We start from the raw sequence: 14439 nt of genomic DNA, 5'->3' as shown, positions 1-14439 counted from the left end.
TTTTACAGCTATTGAAATATTATTATTTAAAATATTCTTATATGTAGATTTTCATATTCTCATTCTTCTCAAAGCAGTTTTCAGTTTGTATAGCACTTACTTCTTACAGGATACAAGTATATTTACAATATGTATATTAAATTGAAGAATAATTTCTTATGAAGTAATCCTCATTGAAATTATGCAACATTATCCCCCACCTACTGTGTCAGATACTCACAGGTGCACCTCCTTGGATCTTGCACCTTAACACTGACAATACAAGAAGAAAGGTTTCCCTCAGCTTACTGTTTCCCATAATCACAACCCACAAAAGGAGATATGGAAAAGCAATTATGCCAACAGGGTAAAAACATTTGAAAGAAATATTTTCTTCAAACTCATGACTTCAAAGTTTTACACAAGGAGAGAACGTTACATAAATTACATACAGTAGGAGGAAAGTGACCACAGTTTTCAAGGCTATGATGTGAGCTGTGGTGCTGGTGTCTCGTGAGCTTTTGGCAATGTGTTTTATCTTCTTCAGATGTTTCCACAGAGAGAAGATGAACAGAAAAAACATTGTCAGGGACATAGTGAAAGACTTTAATGGGAACACAGCATTTGTGAATTTTAGATATCTTGTTATGTGTGCAAAATTTTTTAATTTGTAGCAGTAAGATACATTTATGTTGAACTTATATATCCATGTATCTATTGTGTTTGTTCCTAAAATATTTAGAAACAAGAGGAACAGAGAAACCAGCAATGCCACTGGAATCACCTTTGTAAGTCTCCACCTTAGGTAGAGAAAAATAGAATTGGAAAAATTGGCTATCTTGAAAAAATAAAGGTTGCTGAGAATTGTGGCCAGCCAGATGCTAAAATGGTTTGAAATTATCCAGATAAGATTATCTTACTGTTTCCATAGTCACTTTTACATCTGAGTACATTGAAAATATTGATTTCATTAGGTACAGGGACCACAACACAGTGATTCTGGAGATGGCCAGAGCAGTGAGGATCTGATCCACTGAAGAGATCTTTCTTCTCTTCACCCAGTCCATGATGTTCACCACGGCTATGAATCCATTTCCCATATTTACAGATATAAACTCCACATTGAGCATTGTTGTAGATATCACTTTTGCAGCATCTCTCATTGTCCTTATGTTCTCGGTTATAAAGTCACTGAAGAATTGATGTTAATGCAATCATCTTAAATGTTATATATCTACAATTTTTCAAAGTATACAACATATACACTCATTTAATTTTCACATGCAATAATAAAAGAACAAGCAAACAGAATCAGTTGACTTCATAAAACCAGTGAATTTTCTAAATTGACTTCAGCTCCATCTAGATGTTTTGTTCAATAGCAGCCTAGAGTCTTTTTAACTGATGATAAAGGACATTCTGAAGTTTCATAAAATTCATATACATTTATTTGCATTATGACATGGATTTACATTTCAAATTTTAATCTGATAACTTGAGGTCTGGAAAAGTATCATGCAAAAACTCTCAGTCATGCAGGAGAGGAAAATGGAATATAAACAAACACAATTTATTTCTTAAGTAACAATGATATTTCAACACTTCAAATTAGTACTCCAGAGATATATTCTCATATTGTCCAAACTAAAAGTTACCTAATAACTTGATGTAGGTCATTAGTCCTTGAACAATTAGTAATGTGAATAACTACTTCATTCATTTTATGGCAAACACACACACACACACACACACACACACACACACACACACACACACACAAACACATACCATACAGGTCTCACATTTATTTCTATCTAAATAATTTTCCCCTTCAAATATGCAATACTTTACATTTTAGTCAACATTTCTTATTTTGGTAGCTCATTCTTTGTATCAAGATAGCTACAATGTTTAAATATAGTCCCAAGAGAAAACATGGTACTAAATATAGTGATTCAATTTACTTAGGTTATATTTCTCGTTGGCATATGAAAACTTGTACAAATTTATCTGAAACACTGAATTAGTCACTAAACTGAGGGTTTTCTGGCTCCTCACTCTCTGCCTGTCCTCTACTCAATAGGGTAAATTTTTGTGAGCATCATTGACTTTGAGATTTTTGTCTTTCTTTACATATCACCATTATTAACTATATAATAAACTAACAACTGATTCCAAACTCTCTGATTGAGATGAAAAATAAACAGCATAATGCCACTGCTCTGTAGCAGCTGAAGGGAACACAAAGAAATGAAACAATTCAGGAACATTTACCAATCAAAAGATGCATCATTAACTTCATGTGATGTCAGAAAGGATCTAGGGTATTGCTGTGTGTAATGTTCCCATACTTTTTGATCTCTGAAGGAACAATGAACAAAGAAAATCAACATGAACTGTCTGGAAAGTAAGGTAAGCCAGTATGAGATATAGTTTGGAAATTTCAGAAGCCTAATTATGGTATCATCTTAGAGACTAATAAGTCCCATGGCTTGTTTTCTTCCATATAAGAAAGAGGGAAGGCAAAATAGACAAAGAAAAATATAAGTAACCGTGGGTGTGTGATTGTACAATCTTAGCAAAGTGATAAATTTGTGAATCCAGGGGCTGTGAGCAATATTGTTCTACCTGTTCCTGTACCTTATATAGGGTAAACACACCTTATCTTCTGCGTGAACAACAGTTCCTTGAGGAAGATGGTCTTCCAGACAAGGTGAGACTGACCTCAACACTTCATTCCAAAAGCAGAGTTGTAAATTAGTTCTTCAGAGAATACTAGCTCTTTACTCATTTCCTTATAAGTTCTAATTTATGCTTATATAGAAAGTACTACATTTTATCTTCAGGTTGCCATTCACATTTATATTCTCACAATATTGAGTTTACATAATTGTAAGTTTTTTTATCTTGCTCTACTTAGAGCATTATAGATGAAATTCTAATCTCAAACACATATTTTCAGTACATAGATGTGACAATATAAATACGCTATTATCATCCTTCATTCAGTATATGCAATATGACCAATTTAATGAGGGTATGAAAAAGACACCACTTCCTAAAAATTATCAATTATTTTTCTTTGATGATTGTAGTTGATGAGAATGGACTGTGACCTGCTCTGCATTACTCCTGACAGAATAGAAGTTTAGGGTGTACCTTACCTGAATTTATTTGACTGTTCTATGTGTTGGTTTACTCTATTTCTGTTAATACTGAAAATGGATGACTGAAACTTTTTACAGCAATGTATCATAAAATGAAGACTAATGGCATTAATAAAAGTTACCACTTTTGAACTTTTCAGATGAAATCAAGAAGATACTGATGGATGGATATGTCAGAATTTACTCAGGGAAAGTGAGCCTGTGAATTTATCAAACATAGTTGTTTAAGGACAGATGTGACTTCAATAAATTAAAGGAGAAGGAAGATCAAAGCCCTGAATCAATTCTTGGCATCAATGCAATACAGAGAAACAGAAGGTGGAAATACTGAACTGAATTAAGGAACAGGGACAGTGTGTATGCTCTAACATGGATCATGGGACAAGATATGACCATTTCCTGCCGGGTTAGTGCAGACTCTTCAACAGAAAAGTACTCTGTCTGAGAATTTAATTAGGTAAGGGTTTCTATTTATAAGAACAAGAAAACTTGTAACAGTTATATCCTCACAAACCCAGTTACTACTAGAGATCATGGATATAATTGGGTCACATAGGAAGTAGACAAATTGACACTAGCCAATGCATCTACTCTTATCCCACAAACAGTTTCTATTTTTTTAATCAATACCTTGTGAGATCTAGATTATCTCTTTGATTGGACTAGAATGGAAATATTTTTATAAGAGTCAGAATTTACGTTTTGAAATGATGATCCAAACCATTATGTATGAAAGACTTCGGATTCAAGTTTATAGGCTTATGGGTTTGGATTGTTTCATAAAGACCCTAACCTAATTAATTCATCAATCCTCTGATATAATCATAATTGAATATATAATTAAAAAGTGGGAGAGATTACGGAAGTAGGCCTTGATTGGTTGGAAGAAGTGTGATGATGAGAGTGTGCATGCATATATCTTGTCTCCAGTCTCTTTCTGCCTCTTTCTACTTCTTGATTGATAAGAAGAATGAGGCCCCTCCTGTCATACATTATTGATACCCTGATAGTCTGCCTTAACTTGTGATTGAAGCAACCATATAGAGCCAGACAATCGTTGACAACCCTCTGAATCTGTGAGCCAAAAGAAATCTTTCTTTAAGTTGTTTATGTCTCAGAGACCATTGGTGTGGGAAGTCCTTCTGTATATGTGTTGCTTTATTGGTTAATGAATAAAGCTGCTTTGGCCTATGGAAGATCAGAATAGAGTGAGACAGGAATTCTATGAAAATAGAGGAGGAGGGAAGACAGCATCAGAGAGCCTCCATGTAGCTGCCGAAGGAGACAGTTGTTGGAACTTTACCCAGTTAGTCACAGCCTTGTGTTGATACACTGAATAAAAGAAATGGGTTAATTTAAGATGTAAGAGTTAGTTAGTAAGAAAACCAAGCTGATATGCAAGGCACTGTTTTAATTAATATAGTTCCTGTGTTATTACTTGGGTCTGAGCAGCCAGGAAACAAATGAGTGGTCTCTGTCTATAGGCCGCCATTGTGAACGATGGAGTAGAAAAACTGTACGTGAAAGAGGCAATGGACAACTACAAGTAAATGTTTAGATCCAGCAGGGCACTACTCATATACAGTCACAGCACATTCAAAACCTGTGTAAACTTCAGCCAGACCAAATCTGATCACAGAGAGGCCAGTGAGGCACACAATTCTACTCCTAGCCATAGAGTAATGGAAATTGTTAGCTTCTAAGGGAGAGAGAAATGGTTTTATATTTAATTATAGTCCCTGATAACTTGATCACATTCAGCAATGTTTGGGCAGCACAAATGTTTCTTTATTGGCTTAGGAGAGAAAATAAAACACAAAGGAGGGTGGGTAGGTAAAGGGGGTTAGTGTGGAAAGAATTATATTATGGAATGTGAATATGATGAGAACACCTTGTATGAAATTTAAAACTCTCAATGAATTAATAATACCTGAAAACTAAAAATAGATGAAAATATGTCATGTAAAATAGTATATATAAACACATTGAGCAATATCTTCTTACCTGTTGCTATAATAATTTTATAGTATTATTTATAATTTCCTTTGATATTTAAGTTCTCTTCACAATTTTCATGTATAAGTTTCAGACCTCACTTATAGTATTACTTTTCCTAGAATTGAAGAACCAATCTTTTATTCTGACAGTATCAACATGTATCAGTGTGCAGGTACACAAAGAAGTTGGAGACAGCAGGTCCATTGCAGCTGGAATTAAAGGTAATTGTGAGCTATCTGATATGAGTGCTGAAAATAACATTTGACTTCTTTGAATAAGCAGTACTTGGTGTTAACTACTGAGCCATCTCTCCAACCCTTGAATATTAATTGTAACAAATAATTGTTCACATGTCTGATATTATCTTCTGTATTATGTTTGGATTATGTCAGGTTTTCATTTCAAATTAGACAAAGTCTCCATCATTTTCATAACAATCTGGACTGGAACTGAACGAGCATGTGATCAAACCAGACTCTCTGAATGTGGCTGACTCAGAAGCCAAGGACAATGGCACTGGGTTTTGATTCTACTGCATGGATTGGCTTTGTGAGAACATAGTCTGTTTGGATGCTCACCTTCCTAGACCTGGATGGAGGGGGAGGACCTTGGACTTCCCAAAGGGCAGGGAACTCTGACTGCTCTTAGAACTGGAGAGGGAGGGGAGGGGGATTGGGGGAGTAGGAAGGGTATGGGAGGAAGGGAGAAGGTGAAAATTTTTAATTAAAAAATGTCAAAATATATTTTAATAAATTCTTAGAGAACTTCATACATTCTATTTTAGTCATATTCACCCCATTTCTCACGTCCTTCAAGACTCACTCTCTACTTCACACCCAGTTTTGTGTCTTCTTTATATTTTTTATTTTAAAATTTTTCTTCATTTTATATAGCAAACATAGTTCCCTCCTCCTCCTCTACCCATTGTCCCCCCTCCCTCCCAACCTTCCCCCATTCACTTCTCCTAATGGGTAAGGCTTCCCATGGTAGTCAACAATGCCTGGCAGCTTATATTGAGGCTCTTACCACACGTGTTGCATCAAGGTTGAGGAAGGCATCCCACCATAGGGAATGGATTACAAAACTCCAACTCATACATCAGGCATAGATCCTTTTCCCTTTTAGGGGCCCCCTAATAAGAACCAAAATGTCTCATTAGTGTTGCTTATATACTCATAAGTGTATGGCCATCACTGAACCACATTCAGTTGACCATGGAACACAGCTTAATGAAAGCTACATTCATGTATTCCAATGAGATCAATCACCAATAGCTTAACCAGTCACTAAAAAGTAGTAGTAATTAATGAAATAGCTAAGGACAGGTTTTGAGTTAAGAGTTTAAGGATATGGTGGCATAATTTTTGAGCATTTATTTTTCAATTGAAAAAATATTTTGCACATAATATCTTCTGATTATGGTTCCCCTGTACCAACCCCTCCCAGATTCTTCCCACTGCTTCCCCATCAACCCAACTCCATGCTGAACATTTAATAATAAAATACAACTATTTTCTAGCAGATGATTTTGAGAAAAACTTTCCTGTGTTTGAATTTTTTATTTTTCTTTCTGGAATTATTTATAATTTCTAAGTACTTTCATGCTTTTACTTTGCTTAATACAGCATATGCGTATTAATAAGTATATCACTGTTTATGGATGAGTGACATGTATCATTGTTTTCATTAGAAATGAGAGAAACATGCTGGGAGAAAGTAAATTGCCCTTGTCTTCACAACAAGTGGGTCCCCTACTTGTTGTCCAGTACAGGGTGGTCTGGACACAAAAAAGACACACAAAAATCAAAATGTGCTCAGTAGGTTATATTTCTGTATACTTGGACACACACACACATCAAGTATAATCAAAGAAAAAGAGGCTATCAACATGAAGTAGGAGGAATGAGGTCAACAGAAGGCAGGAGGGAGGGACTGGATAAAGGAGAAGGAGAGATAAAATAATACAATATTTAAATTAGAAGTATTTTAAAAATTTAAAAAATATGGTAACATTTTATGAAATAAGACATTTTGATACTTATATTGGATTTTATCAAATCAGGAGTAAATAATTCAGTGTGAGGAAAATTTCCACCATTTTATTTGAAGGTAAAAATGTCATTATATCTGCTAGTGACAAAACTAAGAAACTTACTGAGGGGCCAGTTATTTAGCACAGTCATAGAACATTAGAAAGTTCCCTGCCATTTCATCAAATAGTCAACAAAAACAAAAAATTTAAAGTCATAAATAGACAAAAATATTATATGTAGATCATATGAGGTTTGTTTGTTTGTTTGTTTAATTTTTCGAGTCAGGGATTCTCTATCACAGGCTTGACTGTCCTGCAACTCACTTTGTAAGAGCAAGCTGGTCTGGAACTCATTGAGATACACCTACTTCTGGCTTCTGAGTGCTAGGATTAAAGGTGTGGTGTGATTTTCTAGTTGAAAAATAACAAGTGACTGAAATTAGCTCATGAAATTCATGTAACATTTTATCAAAGCATTATGACTTCCCTTTCAGTAATCAAAATCACTATATATCTCATATATATGAACCATATCTTCACATTCAGTAAACACTGTATATCCCTATGTATCTTATCCAAGTGTCAAAACTGAGCATTGTGGACCAGAGCTTCTTTACAAGAAAAATATTATGTGAGTAGCAAATATATACAAAATATCAATTATCTGACATAATAATTGCACCCTGTGTTATGTGGTCACCTACAAATACTTGAACTTTCTGTTCTTTGGTGTCTTGTTTGCATTAAAAAGTCCCCAGGAAGCAAAGAAAATAAGTTCAACATACACTTTATTTTTTAGTAGATGAATAATCTAACTTTTAAAAAATTAAGTCAATATTTAAACACAACCCATCAGGCTAAGCTGTAAAAGTAAGACAGAAACAAAATATTGTTGGGGGAAGCGTAGCTGTTGGTTCCTGGCCGCCCAGCTAGCTCAGTTTCAAAATAATCACACAGAAACTGTATTCATTAAATCACTGCTTGGGTTATTAGCTCTAGCTTCTTATTGGCTAACTCTTACATATTAATTTAGCCCTTTTCTATTTATGTGTATCACCACAAGGCTGTGGCTTACCAGATAAAATTCCCAGTGTCTCTCTCCGTTGGCTCCATTACTTCTCTCTGACTCTGCCTCCTTTCTCCCAGCATTCTGTTTGGTTTTCCCTGCCTACCTAAGTCTGCCCTATCAACAGGCCAAGGCAATTTCTTTATTCATTAATGGTAATCACAGAACACAGAGGTGACTCCCACATCAAAATATTGTTCAGCTTATAAACTTAGCAGATTGTATGTTACTTAAGAATCATCAGCCCTGAGCACAGGTTAAAAGACAATAGATTTTTAAAAGATTTCTATTTCTCTCAGTTCTTCAACAGAATTTCAGTATTTACCTGCTTCATTCACTTTATTTAATTTTCTATTATGTTTTTATTTTAACTAAAACCAACGTGGTAAGTCACTTACACAAATAAAAAAATTATTTTTCATACTTACATATGCAACATAGAAGTTATACTAAATTTTGTTTCAATAACACATAGGCTGATTGTCAGAATAAATCATAGTACTGATGGCATAAACATCCACACCTTTGTATTATATTCATTGAGTGAACTGTCACTTGACAGACTTTCCTGTTTTTGAATGTTGCTGGTGGAAATGCAAAATTGTCCAGCCATTATGGAGATCAATATGACCTTTATAAGAAAATTGGGACTTAATCTCAAGACCCAACTATACTTCTTTGGGGGATATACCCAAAGAATTCTCCATTCTTACACAAGAACACTTGCTAAACTATGCTCATTGTGGCTTTATTTATTTGAGACAGAAACTGGAATCAGTCCCTCAGCTGATGATTGATTAACAAAAATCTTATGCATTTACACTTTTACACAATGATGGATTATTCAGATGTTTGTATTAAAACACATCATGACATTTTCAGGCAAATGGATGGATCTAGAAAAGAAAATCATCCTGAGTGAGGTAACCCAGACCCAGAAAGAAAAATATGGCATGTACTCACTTATAAGTGGATATTAGCTGTTAAGTAGTAACCAATCTACATTCTACAGACTCAGAAATGTCAGCTAAAGAAAGGGCTATGGGACAATCACAAACCACTCTGGGAAGTGGAATTTAGTATTTCTGCAGATGGACTGAGAGCAGGTTGGATCAGAAGTTGGAGGGATCAGGTCAGGGAGAGGGAAGGCATGGATGGATAATGTTTGAGGACTTCTGGGATTTGGAGACACTTGGGGATTGTATAGATACATAGTTCAGTGGAAACTTCCTGTAATCTAAGAGGGTGATTCTAGTGAAGGCCCCTAGTAGTGGAGCATATGAAGTCTGAACTGGCTTTATTTGTATCCAGGAGTCTTACAGTGGTGGAATTCTGTTACATTTGGTTAAGTTGTTGCCTAAGAGGGTCCAAGTGAGATCCCTGAAAAACCCAGGGCAATGGTAATAGAGAGGGTCACCTACTAACAACTGACAACAGATCCAGTTGTCAAGGACAACAGTCACACAGCTCATTGAATGTGGAGAGGTCAAGCTGGTGTCTCCACGGAATCTTCAACTGTACATTTTAATTTCTTTGACATGAGAAAATTTGTAAGTTGTCCATTCATCATCAAAGAAACTACTCCAGGAGCAAATGGGAGCAAGTGCAGAGATCCACAGCCAGATATTATGCACACACACACACACACATACACACACACAGAGGGGGGGGGGAGAGAGAGAGTGAGAGTGAGAGAGAGAGAGAGAGAGAGAGAGAGAGAGAGAGAGAGAGCGTCTAAACTGTAGGTCTCTATTAGGTCCATCTTCTAGTAGATCTGGGAACATTACAGAAGAGTTGGGATACAGGAAGACTATGGAAGACTATGGGAGGCAGAGATGGAGGACACTAAGAGAACATGGCCCATCAAACAAACTAAGCAGGGCCCACATTGTCTCACAGAGACTGAAATGGCAATCATGAGGTCTGTGTGCATCTTCTTCGGGTACACTGAGTATGCTATGGCCATTTACCTGGTGTTTTATGAGACTCCTAATACTAGAAGCTGGTGCAACTCTGAGTCTTCCCTGCATTTGAGACTCCTTTTCTCCTATTGAATTGCTTTACCCAGCCTTAATATGAGGACATTCATCTTTTCTTAATGTATCTTTCTTGACTTGTTTGGCAGTAATCTTTTGGAGGCATGCTCTTTTCTAAAGTGGAAATGGAAGGAGAATGGATATGGAGTAAGGGGAATGTGAGTAGGGGAAGTAAGGAGGAGTGAAGGTAAAAGGTATTTCAGTTGGGATGTATTATATGGGAGGAGCATCTATTTTCAATAAAAAAAAAGACAAACCCTGATTCATGAGAGAAATGGGATATGTCTCCAGATGCAAATCACTTATTCATAGTAGTTCTTCACTACAAAGCAACTCTAGAGAAGAATAAAGTTAAAAGTGTGTTTATGACATATACTCTTTCTATATGGTGTTAGGTTATATAAAGGTATTTTATATACCTATATCATATAGTTTTACATAAATGTTCTCAATCCTCTACTTTGTCACCACCTTTGTTGTTCTCTAGGGAATCTCACTGGTACTGTGTATATGTGTGTGTATGTGTTTGTATGTGTGCACATGTGCACGGATGTGTGTTTGAGTGATATTATAAATATTGTAGATTGGGGAGTCTGACTATAAAATGACAAAAATAAAACATGCATGAGTAATATTTTATCTATAAAATAGAGGGCCCATATGAGATGAAAAATAATGTATTTGTATTTGAGTATGTCATTTCAATTGACATATAATCTTTATTGGAATCAACTTTCCTGCAAGTGATAAATTTTTGTACCTTTATATTTCCACTTAAAATTCATGTATCTATACCTATATACACATACCTGTATGTTAATTATCCTTTCAGGTGTTGACAGACATCTGTGTTTATTCTATCACCTGACTATTAACTCACCACTGAAATAAGCAGAGACATATGATTATTTTTGTTGTACAGCCATTTAGATTTTAATATAATCACTACAGTTCACTATAATATATTCTATAATGATCTTGACAAAGATTTCTAAAAACAAGTTCTTCAATTCCTTGGGTGGTCATGTTATTTTTATTACACTCTTAAGACTAGGAAAAAATAAACAGTAAAGCATATTCACCAAAGCCATTATTTGTTCTTACCTCAATGCTTACGTACCCATGAATTTAGAAAATCCTTATCATTTAAAATCTGTGAAAATTTCAAGTGGGAAAGTATCACAGGGTGCTTAAGATTGGAGTTAGTGGAAGATTTTCTATAATACACTGATTTCCAAAGCTAACAAAATAACAAAATAAATCTATGAATCCATTTTATGTCCTTGACTAAACAACAGTCTTTTCTTGCATGTGTTAGAATTAATTTGGCAGTAGGCAAAAATGAATATATATATATATATATATATATATATATATATATATATATATATTTCATTGTTGTGAATTTTGCTTGACTTGGTGTTTGCATAACTCAAGTTTCTTAGGCTAGGAAAATTTAAAACTCAATTTATGGAGCATGTAAAAATGTCTGCAGCCATAAATTAACTTTCCATCACTGTGAAAGAGTTGGATGTTTCAGTGTCACCAAGAATTAATCTTGCCAGAAATATTGGATCCAAGTAGAAAAGGTTGGAATAAATTCTCTGGAAAGTTTTTCATTCAAAACCTTCTCTTTTTTTTTGTTTGTTAGCTAATAATATGTTGAGTCAGGTGCTGAAAAACAGCCTTTCACTGTTTTATTGTTCGCAAGCTATAGATTAAGACACATGCTGTGGACACCAATAAAAACATCCATTGACACACAATTAATAAAAGCTCAGTGGTGTGAGAAGTCCTTCTATCTATGTGTTGCTTTTATTGGTTAATGAATAAAGAAGCTGCTTTAGCCTGTGATAGGACAGAATAGAGCTAACCAGGAAAACTAAACTGAATACTGGGAGAAAGGTGGTGGAGTCAGTGAGAAGTAATGTAGCCAGCAGAGAAGAAAGACACAAGCTGCAAGCAAGAACCTTACCACAAAACTGTAGTAAAATATAAATTATGGGAAATGGGTTCATTTAAGATGTAAGAGCTAACCATTAAGAAGATAGAGCTAATAGGCCAAACAGTGTTGTAATTAACACAGTTCCTGAGTGGTTATTTCATGTCTGGACAAATGGCAAAGAACAAACAGCCTCCAACAACATCTCAGGGTCAGAAATTGGGGTTCAGCCAGAAGATCCAGAAAACAAATAAGCCAGCCGTTGGCTCTTACCTCAACTTCAATCTGAAATGGTGATCCTCCCTCTAGGAATCTCAAAATGAGACTGTGTGTTGAGACCTGTTTCCTCCAGGTTTATAATCCTTTCTAGAGATGGAATTAAAGGTGTGCACCACTGTGATAAAAGACATGCACCTCCCATTTTCTCTGGCAACTAGTGTGGCTACTGGAATTAAAGGTGTGTGTTACCATTACCTTGTCTTTAATGTTGACTAGTGGGACTGTTTTAGTCTCAGATATTCAGGCAAGCTTTATTTATTAAAATAAAATTGAAATGCCACTACATTTGCCCTTTTGTCTGAAATTTAAGAAGGCTATAACTAATACAAGAAAACTATATACAATAAGTACAATGACTATATACAATATATACAGGCAATAAATACATCAACAATGTGTAGTTCATTTACATTTGACAAATTCAGAGAAAATATTTCATATCTATCCTATATTATTGAGTCCAAGTCTTGTACCTAATTTACTTTCTATCATAACTTGCGTTCTGGGTCTAGTAAGCTATAACTATAGCTATTTAATCTTCAACTCTCTCAGAGACCCAAGAAGAAAATAATATTAACTAAGTAGGGAGGAAGTGTAAGCAAGCAACTTCCAAACATGTGAGTAATGATGAAACAGCTGGCTGCTGGACAGTCACCCAAGGTTCCTCTGCGAGGATGGGTGCATCCATATTTGGACTTATAGGCCTAGTGTATTCAACAGACTTTTCTGTGAAGCAGGATATTTTGTGCCCTACTTGTCTAATTAGGACAGCATAGTGTCAGCAGTAGACCTAGGGGCATTTTTTTGCCCAGTGGTTTATTTTTGCTACAAAGAAAGTAAACTCCATATAAAGTTTCTTCAGTGCCCATTATGTTCTCTGGAGTAGATTGTTGCTGCCAGGAGCAGACATGTACCATTGTCATAAAAGAGAAGAACCTAAGTAATTAAAACATCTTAAATGCCATATTTTATAAAACATTTTCAAACTCTGAAGTGTTTGAAGAAGACCTATCTATCTAAATTATATCTTTGTTGGACCTTCAAAACATACTTGATTTGACTACAAGTTCAATTATATTAGGTGATTAACTACTAACCTAAATTTTTTATTATCCTAAACAGTTGATAATATTAATTTGAAGGACTAGAAATTTTCATTGCATTGTTAAATGAGCTGTATAGGTATAAAACCTTGAATAAGATAAGAAAAGTACAGAAACCTCCCTACCAAAAAAAATCCTTGACCAGATGGTTTCAATGGAGAATTCTATCAGAACTTCCAAGTAGAGTTAATACCTATACTCCTTAATGTGTTTCACAAAATAGAAACAGAAGAGTCATTGCCTAACTCCTTTTATGAAGCTACAGTCACCCTGATACCAAACCACACAAAGACTTACCAAGACAGAGAATTACAAACAAGTCTCACTCATGAACATTGATGCAAAAATTCTCAATAAAATACTGGCAAACAGAATCCAAGAACACATTCAAAAAATTATACATTATGATCAAGTAGGCTTCATCCCAGAGAGGCAAGGCTGGTTCAATATATGAAAAACTATCAACATAATCTATCATATAAATACACTAAAGGAAAAAAAACCATATGATCATTTCATTAGATGCTGAAAAAGCACTTGACAAAATTCAACACCCCTTTATGAAAAAAGATTGGAGAAAAAGTCTTGGAGAGTATGGATACAAGGTTCATTACTAAATATAATAAAAACAATATACAGCAAACCGACAGCTAACATTAAGTTAAATGGAGAGAAACTCAAAGCCATACCACTAAAATCAGGAACAAGACAAGGCTGTCCACTCTCACCATATCTCCTCAATATAGTGCTTGAAATTCTAACAATAGCAATAAGACAGTATAAAGAGATCAAGGGGATTCAAATTGGAAAGGAAGAAGTCAAACTTTCATTATTTGC

At 35.0% G+C, this 14439-nt stretch overlaps 1 pseudogene; it reads right to left on the bottom strand.

Annotated features, from left to right (window-relative positions):
• Positions 1-208: 208 nt before the first annotated feature.
• On the bottom strand, positions 209-1142 carry LOC148122553 (taste receptor type 2 member 125-like; annotated as a pseudogene).
• Between the last annotated feature and the right edge of the window lie 13297 nt (positions 1143-14439).

Source organism: Myodes glareolus, chromosome 3 (genome assembly GCF_982192425.1).
Source record: "Myodes glareolus chromosome 3, mMyoGla1.1, whole genome shotgun sequence".
NCBI lineage: Eukaryota > Metazoa > Chordata > Mammalia > Rodentia > Cricetidae > Myodes > Myodes glareolus.
Note: the sequence above shows the minus strand (reverse complement) of the source record. Positions and strands in the feature narration are given on the sequence as shown.